The sequence below is a fragment of the Silurus meridionalis genome, chromosome 6 (genome assembly GCF_014805685.1).
Source record: "Silurus meridionalis isolate SWU-2019-XX chromosome 6, ASM1480568v1, whole genome shotgun sequence".
In the NCBI taxonomy this organism is placed as follows: Eukaryota; Metazoa; Chordata; class Actinopteri; order Siluriformes; family Siluridae; genus Silurus; species Silurus meridionalis.
Genome location: NC_060889.1, coordinates 31,144,873 through 31,157,008, shown reverse-complemented (window position 1 = coordinate 31,157,008; position 12,136 = coordinate 31,144,873).

Here is a 12,136-nt window from a genome sequence, read left to right as displayed (position 1 = left end):
CACCTTTCACTTTATTATACTGTTTACATGCTGTCTTTTGCACCTTTGACTGCTTCTTTTTTTTCGCACTACATTGTTCTGGTTATATTCACTCCCGGGTATAGTTTTTAGGTTTACTGGTCGGCGCTATATTACTTTTTTGTCTTGTCTTGTGTTGTCTGTCTGCACTGTCTGTCTGTACTGTTTTTTTGTCTGCACTGTTTGCACCAGGTTGCACTCGATGAACTTTATGTAGCTTTGTGTTGTAGTTCTATGTTGTTGTTTAGTTTAGCACCAGGGTTCCGGAGGAACATTGTCTCGTTTTTACTGTGTACCACTGTGTATAGTAAAAATGATAATAAAAGCCTCTTGACTTGACTTGACTTGACTTGAGAACGTTGTTGGAATAAAGGGAACAGCTCTCTCTTAACTTAGGTCTTATTTGACTGATTGCTATCAGTTTGTTGATGTAAATGGTGAGTTCTCCACACTCTCTGAGGTAAAGTTTGGTGTTCCGCAAGGATCTGTCTTAGGCCCACTGCTTTTTTCTTTATATCTGCTGCCTCTGGGTGAAATTATACATAAACATAAAAAAAATCATTGGTGCTCCCCTGCCCACTCTCCAGGACTTGTACCATACAAGAACCAGAAACTGGGCAGAAAAAATCATTAATGACCCTTCACACCCTGGACACAACATCTTTCAGCTCCTCCCATCTGGCAGGCGCTACAGAACTTTGATCACTAAAACTGCCAGACACAGGAAAAGTTTCTTTCCCCAAGCAATCACCCTCACTAACAACTCACCATAATTATATTCCCTGCTCATATCTATCCGCAGTACTGCACAGAACTGTCAGTCATCACATTATCTGTATATGTTGCACACACTATGGCTGCTATATTTATTGTACAAAGTTCTTTATAGACTCTCCAACATACCTGGCACACAATACTGTCATTTGCACTACCATGCACTCCCACACTTTATGTACATTACTGATCTGTATCCCTATTTATTACCCACATTGTATATACTGTCTCATATTGTCTGTATTGTCTTGTCTTGTCTTGTATAGTCTGTTTTTGTCTTTTCTTGTCTGTTTATGTCTGTACTTTTGAGAGTCACAAACAGCTGGAACCAAATTCCTTGTGTCTGTCAACACACTTGGCCAATAAACCTGATTCTGATTCTGATTCTAAACATGGTATTCGCTTCCATTGCTATGCTGATGATGACACAGCTGTATATTTCAGCAAAGCCAGATGAGAGAGATCAGCTTAACAATGTTGAGGAGTGTGTAAAGGACATTAGACAGTGGATGCTTGATAACTTTCTTCTGCTCAACTCAGATAAGACAGAAGTACTTTTACTAGGACCACATGCAGCTAGAAGTAAACTTTCCGATTACGTAGCATCTCTGGATGGTGTTTCTGTTTTAGCATGTACGGCTGTCAAAGACCTTGGTGTGATTATTGACCCGAGTCTTTCCTTTGAGTCTCACGGGAATAATATTACCAGGATCTCCTTCTTTCACCTTAGAAATAATGCTAAAATTAGAAATATGATGTCGTTACAGGATGCAGAAAAACTAGTTGATGCTTTTGTTACTTCTAGATTAGACTACTGTAAAGCTTTACTGTCTGGGTGTGCGAGTAAGTGCATAAATAAGCTTCAGTTAGTTCAGAATGCAGCAGCAAGAGTCCTCACTGGATCTAGAAAATATGACCACATCACCCCTGTTTTAATCAGTCTACACTGCTCCCAATTAAATTTCGCATTGATTATAAAATACTACTACTGACGTATAAAGCACTTAACGCTCTCACGCCGCAGTATCTGAGTGAACTTCTGTACCAGTATGATCCTCCACGCCTACTTAGATCAAAAGGTGCAGGCTATTTGTTGGTACCTCAAATAATGAAGACTCCAGCAGGGGGCAGATGTTTCTCTTACAAACCCCACAGTTATGGAACAACCTTCTAATCAATGTTCAGGACTCAGACACAGTCTCAGTGTTTAAGTCAAGGCTAAACACATATTTATTTAGTGAAGTCTTTAGTCAGTAGGTGTTTGTGAGGTAAAGGCTCAGATCTGGAGGGAACATGGATATGGAGTGTTTGGTGAACTGGGATATTTGTATGTTGTCGTCCCCTCACTCTCACATGCTGCCATAGCGAGTCTTGCTGGAATCCAAACTGCACAGTGACATTAACTTTCATACAACAATAAGGACACTTAATAATCCATATCCTTCTCTTCTCTCTCTCTCTCTCTCTCTCTCTCTCTCTCTCTCAGTCGAGTTAAATATGCTCCAGAGGTTCCAGTAATTACTGTTACTGTCTTGGATAGTGTTCTCTTTGATTGGAGGCCAATCTGTGCAGCTTGGGATGGGTTCTCATTAACGCCCTGGGGTTTCATAAATGTCAACAGTCTGCTACACTGACTCAGGACTACAGTGTGCTTCTGATCACCATCACTGTACCCCGCAACTTCGTATATCTGCAATAAATAGACATTTGGTGCAACCCAGATGAGGATGAAGTTCCCTCTTGAGTCTGGTTCCTCTTAAGGTTTCTTCCTTATGCTTTCTGTGGGTTTTTTTCCTTCACCACAGTCGCCAGCGGCTTGTTCATCAGGGACAAACTTACACTTATAAAGAACATCTTAATTTTTTATCACCACATTATCTTTGTAAAGCTGCTTTGAGACAATGTTCATTGTTAAAAGTGCAATACAAATAAGAAAAACTTTTGAATTGAACTAAACAAACTGGGTCAAGTCAGGGAAGGAGGAGCTCAGTGATTGAGATGTTGGTGTTCTGATTAGAAGGATGTTAGTTCAAATCCTACCACCAATAAGCTGCAACTTCTGGGCCCTTTAGCAAGGCCGTTAATCTTCAAATGCTCAGTTGTAAGAATAAGGTTACGTCTACACTACTCTACAATACCGTTCCACACGCGTCCAACACTTTTGTGTTTTCAATTGTTTCCCCAAAGTTGCTCATCCACATTGAAATGTCTGAAAACGCTCACATCGTTGTCCTGCGCATGAGCATTTTCAAGTGTATCCACTTTGGAGAGCGTTTTCAAAAGGTTTTTGCTGACTGAAAACGCTGTCTCAGTGTGGACAAAAGGCCAGAACGGAAACACAAAAATATGCATTTTCTTTTAAACAAAGAAAATAGATAGTCACTCTGAGAAAATAGATAGTCACTCTGGATGAGAGCGTCTGCCATATGCTGTAAATGTAGACTGTTGATCTAGATATGTAGATAAAATTTCAAGCTACTGGATCCAAGGACATCGTATACAATTGTGTGCAACCTACTCTATACTCTACTATACTGTATATATGTCCAAATACTTTTAAAGATACAGTGTACTATATATACAGTATATTGTAACATATACAGGGAAGAGATCTGAAACCTGACAGCATGGTGTGCCATCAACAACCTGACCCTCAACACCACGAAGACTAAAGAGATCATTGTATACTTTCGGAAATCTAACAGCAGGAGACATTCCCCAGTCTACATCACTGTAACTGAGGTAGAGCGAGTCTCCAGCTTTAAGTTCTTGGGAGTTCACATCTCTGAGGATCTGTTCTGGCACCAGAATCATCTCTGGTTAGGAAGGCACAACCACGCCTGTACTTCTTGAGAAGTCTCAAGAAATCTGTCCCCAGGGATTTTAACGAGTTTCTACCACTGCATCATCGAAAGCATCCTGACCAACTCCATCCCTGTATGGAGGCTCCACTGTGTGTGAACATAAATTCAATTCAATTCATTTTTATTTGTATTGCACTCTTAACAATGAACATTGTCTCAGTGCATCTTTACACAGATAATGTGGTGATAAAAATATTATGTTCTTTATAAGTTTGAGAGGAACCAGACTCAAGAGGGAACTTCATCCTCATCTGGGTTGCACCCATTTTTCATTTACTGTACATTCTGTCCAATATTTCACATTCATGTATATACGTGTATAAAACGTGTATTTATTTATATATATATATATATATATATATATATATATATATATATATATATATATTATTTTATATATTACAGTGGAACCCGGTTATCTCGCCCTCGGTTATCTCAACAACCCTCTCGATTTTTCTAAGCATTTTTTTATCGGTTATATCTCGAGCACAAGGGGGGAAAAATTAGCCATTAAACGTCAGTTATCTCGATGCAGCCGCAGAAGAACTCGCGGAAGTGTCGGAAAAATCAAACCTTACAGCTGCTACAGGTGTTGTATTGTATACTGGTGAATCTCTGCTGTTAGTTAGTGCACATATGCCTTTTGTTGTTAAATGTTATGCGATGAACGGGAGGCGAAAGGGGGGGGGAGAATCCGCGATGCGGCTTTGGGAAGAAAAGAGCAGCCGTTGAGAGAGTGCCGGTGGGAAGGCACGTACCGGGATACGCATGCGCGATAACAACAACCACCGTGAACCAACATATACCAACAATAACGGACAGTGAGAGTGTGGAAGTTTAAATAGGAGCTGGTGATGATGATAAACGAGCACCATATGTGCGCGATTGAAGCGGAGCTTCAGAGAAAGCGGCCGAGAAAACACCTGACATGCTGAAGGGGGCCGAAGGGGGCGTGGCAGGTGGATTCCTGACAGATAAACATGTACTGTATGTATTTTTATAGCATGCCTTCATCAAACAAATCGCGGCAACGCTGTTGTGTAAAAAAAACCTTCAAAAACACGTGCATGCACATTCTCATTTATTAACGCACATCATGTACATAAAGAAATTTCAAGCACGTTAATATATTGCCGCCATTTTGATTTTCGTTTATCTCGATCATCGGTTATCTCGATGCTTTTTGGCGACCCCCTAGGACATCGACATAACCGGGTTCCACTGTATTTTATATATTATGTGTCCACACATCTCCGCACTGCTATAACCTTTATATTTATTCACTGTACAGATGGTTACATTATATATATTTTACATGCTGTACAAATGCTACTTATTTATCTGCACTATTGCTACTTTTTGCTATCTATCTAACTAACTAACTAACTAACTAACTAACTAACTAACTAACTAACTAACCAAAAGTAGTGGCAGCTCAATACGAGATGATTTTTGACTCAAACTTTTCCACTTGCAACTTGAAAACTTGAACATTCGAACCATCTCATTTTTTCATTTCAAACATTGTGAGATTGCGCCCCAGATTATAATATTCGGTGGTAAAAACTTTATCAATACTTTAATTTTTCATGCATTGACTACTTTAAAGATTTGCTTGTTTGGGTTCAAAATCTACATTAAACAAATTACAGGTTGTCCAAAATGTAGCTGTTAGGATTAGGGCTGGGAATCGTTCAAAGATTTTCAATACCGATACCTTGACTTCGATACCGGTTCCTAAAGGATTTTCAAGAATTTTCAACTGATTTCAAGAAATTAGTTTTAAAAAAATGACGTTACGCATTATCCCAGAGAAACTTTGCTTTTATTTTTTCAGGGTAACAGTTTTTACAGGCTTTTCTACTCAAAGGAACACAATGTAATCAGCACAATATATCACAGTTTTAATCACAGTTTTAATAAAGTTCAAGCAGTGCTGCTTAGGATCTTCGAATCACTCAACAGTTCATCTACAGAAAAATGAGCATGTCTGCTTTTTCAGGAGACAGACAAGCTGACTGATTCTGTCCCCAGCTGTGGAACATGTACGCTCTCAGGGTGTGGATGACGCCTGCACACAGAGATGCTTTGTTGCCAAATCTGAAATCATTGGCAGTGTTCTTCATGTCCCACCACCAGGTTTCTGGACTCACTGAGGACAGTGTAGATGGAAGCCGTCTGTACTGATTTATCTCTGCCTGAATCTTCTCTGTAGTGCTGCTCACACTGGTCCATCCTACACACAGTGGTCCAACTGCCATGTCCTCCACAACCAAGCAGCTCCTCAAGGGCAGAGAGCTTTGGCCTTTTCTAATAACAAATAAGTAAAAAAAAAAAGCAGAGACGCAGAGGGTAGAAGTTTAAAGTATCGTTATAACTGTGACAAACTGTTCTGCTCTTCTGAAACCCTCATCAGAAACTTTCTGCAGTCTGTAAAATAGAATCAGATTCATTACCCAGAATATAGTTTTATCAGCACAATGGTTCACACTGAAAAGGAATAAGCTAATTACAGAGTTCTTTACCTGTCCTTCTTCACTGATTTCTTAAGCTGAGGGTCCATGGAGGTGTCCTGGGTGGCAGGGAACTGCTCCAAGAATCGCTCCACCATGAAGAACAAGCTATTTCACCTTGTTCTCACATCAAGGAGAACAGCATGTTCTGGACTTAAAGTGAGAAAGAGGAAATTGGTGTGTGTGTGTGTGTGTGTGTGTGTGTGTGTGTGTGTGTGTGTGTGTGTTCTACTGCATGATTTGGCCTAGAGTTTTTGCACTGAGGTTGATCTAATTGTGATTTCTGAGAAGATGCTGCTTCTCTTTAAGGTCATGTTTAACCAGGCTGGATCTTTTCAGCCACACCACCATTGCTCTGCTCCTTCCTGCTCACTGTGAGACTGAGAGGAAAAATTGCAATGTTTTATCAATGTCGCTTACTAAAAAAGGTATAACGAATAAAACAATTATCTGGGTTAAGAGACTTCCTACAAACTTAATGGTAAAGTTACACCACCACTTACAGCTTACGTACCTCCACCATGGAGCCTCCACTGTAGCGACAACAGCAAACCTTTAACAATAAACTTTGTGACGGCCCTGTGGCATTAATCTTCCCTTTCTTTATTCATTTTTACTTATTCTGCCAGTGGAACTGGATTAACACTTGATGGTCCCCTAAATCCAGGGTCAGAGGCTGTAACATTAATGTGAAAAGGGGAAAATCGATTTAGCTACGTATCAATAGCCTTCGAAACAGTATAGAACGTTACATAGCGTAGAGCCTAAACAATTAAGTCACAACTATTAACTTAAAAAGTACACCAGCATGTGACACTACAAGTTTGTCGATTTTGTGTTTGTCTACCTGTCGGAGCCCCAGTCAAAGCATTGCTATCTTCATCAGTAATGGAGGACTCTTGTGGTGGGCATCTGAAGGAGGTCCTGAGGCAGGAGAAATCTGAGCGTATGACTGCAGCAGCTCGGTTCCTTCTGCAGACGAATACGGAGCAACTTTCTGCTTTTATGTTTATTCCGTGGACGGTCAAGTGCTTTATCATATTGGATGTGTCCCCATCCTGGCAGCAATTATCTTACTGTAAATATCACGTCACACGCTATTGTCCTCGACCTTGCAGAATTTTAGCCACGCTCTTGTTCGTTTAAACATCTTTCAAATCTATTCTATGGGACGCTAAGTAACACTTCAGCAGGGGTCACCAACCTTTTTGAAACTGAGAGCTACTTCTTGGGTACTGATTAATGTGAAAGTCTATATTTGTTAGTATCGAGGAAATTCAGTCGATGCTCAAAAAGTATTAAATCTTTAACTCGATACGCAGCCCGAGTTAAAATTCTGACCAAGACCAGGTCTGGTGTTTGTATTTCTCCGGTTTTGGAATCATTAAATCGGCTCGTGCTCAGATTCCAGATTGATTTTTGAATTCTTATGCTGACCTGTACGGCCCCACATGGTGCAGCACCTCATTACTTCACACAACTTCTAACTGTCTACACTCCAAAGCCTGATCTTCTGCTCCTCTCATTCTGATCTTCAGGTTCCTCCTACATGTTTACATTCTATGGATGACCCAGTGAGATTAAAAAGGCAAATCTTTTAGTGTTTTAAATCTGCTCTTAAAACTCAATTTATCAGGACAGATTTTATGAGATCTTTTCATTTTTCTGATGTATTCTGTGATGTTAATATTATTACTATTATTATTTTTTTTATTTTAAGTTTTATCTTTATTTCTTTTTCTATGCTTGGAAAGCACTTTAAGATGTAACTTTTAAAGGCACTATAATAAACAAAGATTATTATTATTATTATTATTATTATTATTATTATTATTATTGTTGTTGTTGTTGTTGTTGTTGTTATTTAGTGGTTAAGACTTTAGACTTTAGATCTGAAGGCTGAAGGTCATAAGTTCAAATCTTAGCTGCTACTCCTGGGCCCCTGAGCAAGGCCCTTAACCCCACAGCTGCTCAATTGTATAAACGAGGTAAATATATGTCGCTCTAAATAAGGGCATCTGCCAAATCCCATAAAAGTAGGTGAAACCCTGAATAACATCACATTCATATGCAGTTCCTCCAAACAACCACACAATTGTGTCTCTCGGTAGAATTTCTGCAGGATTTTATTAAAATTTAAAATTGTTGGTGTGAAGGTTGGAGTGGAAGATCTTGCACGTCCTTCACAGACCCCTGACTTCCTAAACCTCCTCGACCCCTATATGATGAACTGGAATTGGGGTCTCCTCTACAATCAGCACTTTATCTCATTAATGCTACTGATGAACGAACACTAATCCGCATATCACAGCATAAAATCTCCTGGAAAACGTCCTCAGAAGAGAACAGGGAAGGACAGGAATCAGTCTGGAACAAGACGACCAACCAGCAAGCACATAAGGGGTGCACATACTTTTGCTCTGAAGACTCATTGTATAAAAATTAAACACACCTCAAACAAGAAACTTCAACATATCAGTGAGAAAGATTGTCCTTTATGAAAGGAAATTACATGCAAGTGAAAGAGTTAAAAGGTGTTTCCCCAGACTGTAAACGATGTAAAGAATGATGACAGACAGACAGACAGACAGACAGACAGGCAGATACAATAAATGATGCAGGATCAGTGCAAAAAGTGCTTACTGCAGTGTTTTACACTCCTGATTGTGGTTTTAACAGAAATGAGTGAAGGGCGCAGGAGTCGTTAGATCAGATCCACAAGATAAGATTTTGCATGCTTCTTCACATATACGCACACACCGACCTACACACACACACACACACACACACACTGTAACACAATGCACAGAATACACATAGTTCATCCATTCCTGAGATCCCAGTAAGATCTTGACCTCCTTCTTCTCCCCATTAGATGTTCCACATGTAGATGTCTGAAGATACATGATGTTACTATGGATGGTGAGCAATTAGTAAACATAACAACTGCTTTGGAAATGAATACAAACAGATTGGAACTTGATTTGATCTATCTGATACAACAGGCTTCATGATGAAACTATATCAGTTCCTGGTTCCATAATCAGAACTTAATGTCAGAACACTTTTAGGTGTTGAAGATGAAAATGGGTTTAGAGTTCCTGGTTCCTCTCACCATTTCCTCCTCATTGTCGATTTATTTTTGGAATGCTGCTTTGTGACAATGTTCACATGGTAAATAGATGTAGAGATGAAGACAGAGTTTCATCTGAAATGTCAATGAGAAATGGAGGGATGGATGAACAAATAAGAGGAGGACATATTGACAGATAGGGACTGAGTAATTATAATGTCCCCGGTAACTCCTACTTTCATCTAATATATCTACATTATATTGCCAAAAGTATCAGGTTACCTGGTTAAAAGTATGATATGTGATTTTCACTCTTCTGGGAAGATGTTCTTCTAGATTTTTGGAGTGTGCTAATAGATATTTGTGTTCATCAGCCACACATGTGTTACGAAAGGCAGGTACTGTTGTAGGTGAGGAGGCCTGGGGTGCAGTCAGCGTTCACAATTATCCCAAAGGTGTGCAGTAGGGATGAGATCAGAGCTTTATAGCAAGAGATCTTCCTCTCCAAAGCATGTAAACCAGATCTTCTAGGAGCTCACTTTGTGCACAGGGGCATCGCCATGCTGGAAAAGGTTTGGGTTTATAAGTTGTGAATGCAAAGTTTTATTACAGCGCATCTAAAGACGTCCTGTTCAAATATTTGTGGAGATTCATGTGGAGTCTGGGGAAATTTGAGATTCATTCAACCAGTTAAGAGGCAGTAAAGTCAGGGACTGATGGAGATGAAAAGGTGAGGAGGTCTGGGGTGCAGTCAGTGTTCACATTTATCCCAAAGCTGTTCAATAGAGTTTGAGCTCTATAACAGGAGATCTTCCACTACAACCTATTGAAAGCAGATCTTCATGGAGCTGGCTTTGTGCACAATGGCATTGTCATGCTTCAGTTATCAACCCCTAATTAAAAAAATGAACTTGACTCCTCCCCTTTATCTCCAAGATACTGTTATTGGTTTCTGATCAGGGTTTTGTCTCTTTACTTGTGTTGCTCGACCTCAGTGCAGCTTTTGACACCATTGATCATAATCTCCTGCTCGCTAGACTTGAGAACGTTGCTGGAATAAAGGGAACAGGTCTCTCCTGGCTCAGGTCTTATCTGACTGATTGCTATCGGTTTCTTGATGTAAATGGGGATTTCCACACTCTCTGAGGTAAAGTTTGGTGTCCGCAAGGATCTGTCTTAGGCCCACTGCTTTTCTCTTTATATCTGCTGCCTTTGGGTGAAATTATACATAAACATGGTATTTGCTTCCATTGCTATGCTGATGATACACAGCTGTATATTTCAGCAAAGCCAGATGAGAGAGATCAAGTCAAAGTTCCGATTACGTAGCATCTATGCTTTTGTTACTTCTAGATTAATCTATTGTAACGCTTTACTGTCTGGGTGTTGGAGTAAGTGCAGAAATAAGCTTCAGTACAGTTCAGAATGCAGCAGCAAGAGTCCTCACTAGATCTAGAAAATATGAGCACATCAGCCCTGTTTTAATCATCTACACTGCTCCCAATTACATCTCACACTGATTATAAAATACTACTACTGACGTATAAAGCACTTAACGCTCTCACGCTGCAGTATCTGAGTGAACTTCTGTACCAGGATGATCCTCCACGCCTACTTAGATCAAAAGGTGCAGGCTATTTGTTGGTACCTCAAATAATGAAGACTACAGCAGGGGGCAGATGTTTCTCTTATAAAGCCTCACAGTTATGGAACAACCTTCCAATCAGTGTTCGGGACTCAGACACAGTCTCAGTGTTCAAGTCGAGGCTAAACACATATTTATTTAGTGGATTCTTAGTCAGTAGGTGTTTGTAAGGTAAAGGAGCAGATCTGGAGGGATCATGGATATGGAGTGTTTGGTGAACTGGTTTGTTGACGGTGGTGTGGTGGGTCATCTCTTATCCCAGAGATCCCTCATGTGTGTGTTACCTTCTGGTTCTCCCTTTTAGTTCTGCTGCTACAATAGTTTAGGAACATGAACAATGCTGCATTTAAGCGTTCATCACTAAAACCTCAACAATGATGGAACTGTATTCAATGGTCAGTGTTGAGGATGAAGTTCCCATTGTCTGGTTCCTCTCAAGGTTTCTTCCTCTGAAGACTCAGGGAGTTTTCCCTTCACCACGGTCACACTCATTAGGGATAAACTTAGAATTATAATGAACAAACTTTTACATTATAGACAACTTTATTACCACATCATATGTGTGAATCTGCTTAGGACAATGTCCACTGTTAAAAATGTAAAACAAATAAAAATGAATTGGAGCAGGTTTTGCGTCTCCTAGTTTAAGTGAGGGGAAAAGATCCTGCATCCAAAGACTTTGTGGTTATAGTTCAGGGGATTGGACTCGGATTGGATTTATGTCTCGTTCATGACGGCTAAATGCCCGTAAGAAGTGAAGGAAGGAAAGAAAGAAGCTAGTCACATGTACTTTACAACCCAGAGAAATTCTTTCTTCACAAATTCCAGTGATGTTAGGAAGATGCAGTCAGTTGAGAGGGTTAAGGGCCTTGCTCAAGGGCCCCAAGAGTGGCAGTTTGGTGAGCTCGGAGCCCGAACCAGGGGCTCAGTACCCAAGAGTCTTGACCTCAGCACTCCCAAATCCAACTCTCCTTTTTAGAAGGACTGGAGAAGAAAACGCCATTATGTTATAAAGATCATACAGAAGTGCAGCGTTTTATCACACACCTGATTTGACTCCTGGAAAGTCCTTTCGCTGAATCAGTTGTAAAAAATGCAGTGCTGAGAAAAGTGAAATCATGGTGTGCCTACAAAAAACATGCCTACGAAAAACAAAATGCAGCAGAGAGAAAGCGATAGAAAGAAAGACAGAGATTAAAAAAAGAGAAAGAGATTGAGAAAGAACGAGAGAGAGAGATAGATAGATAAA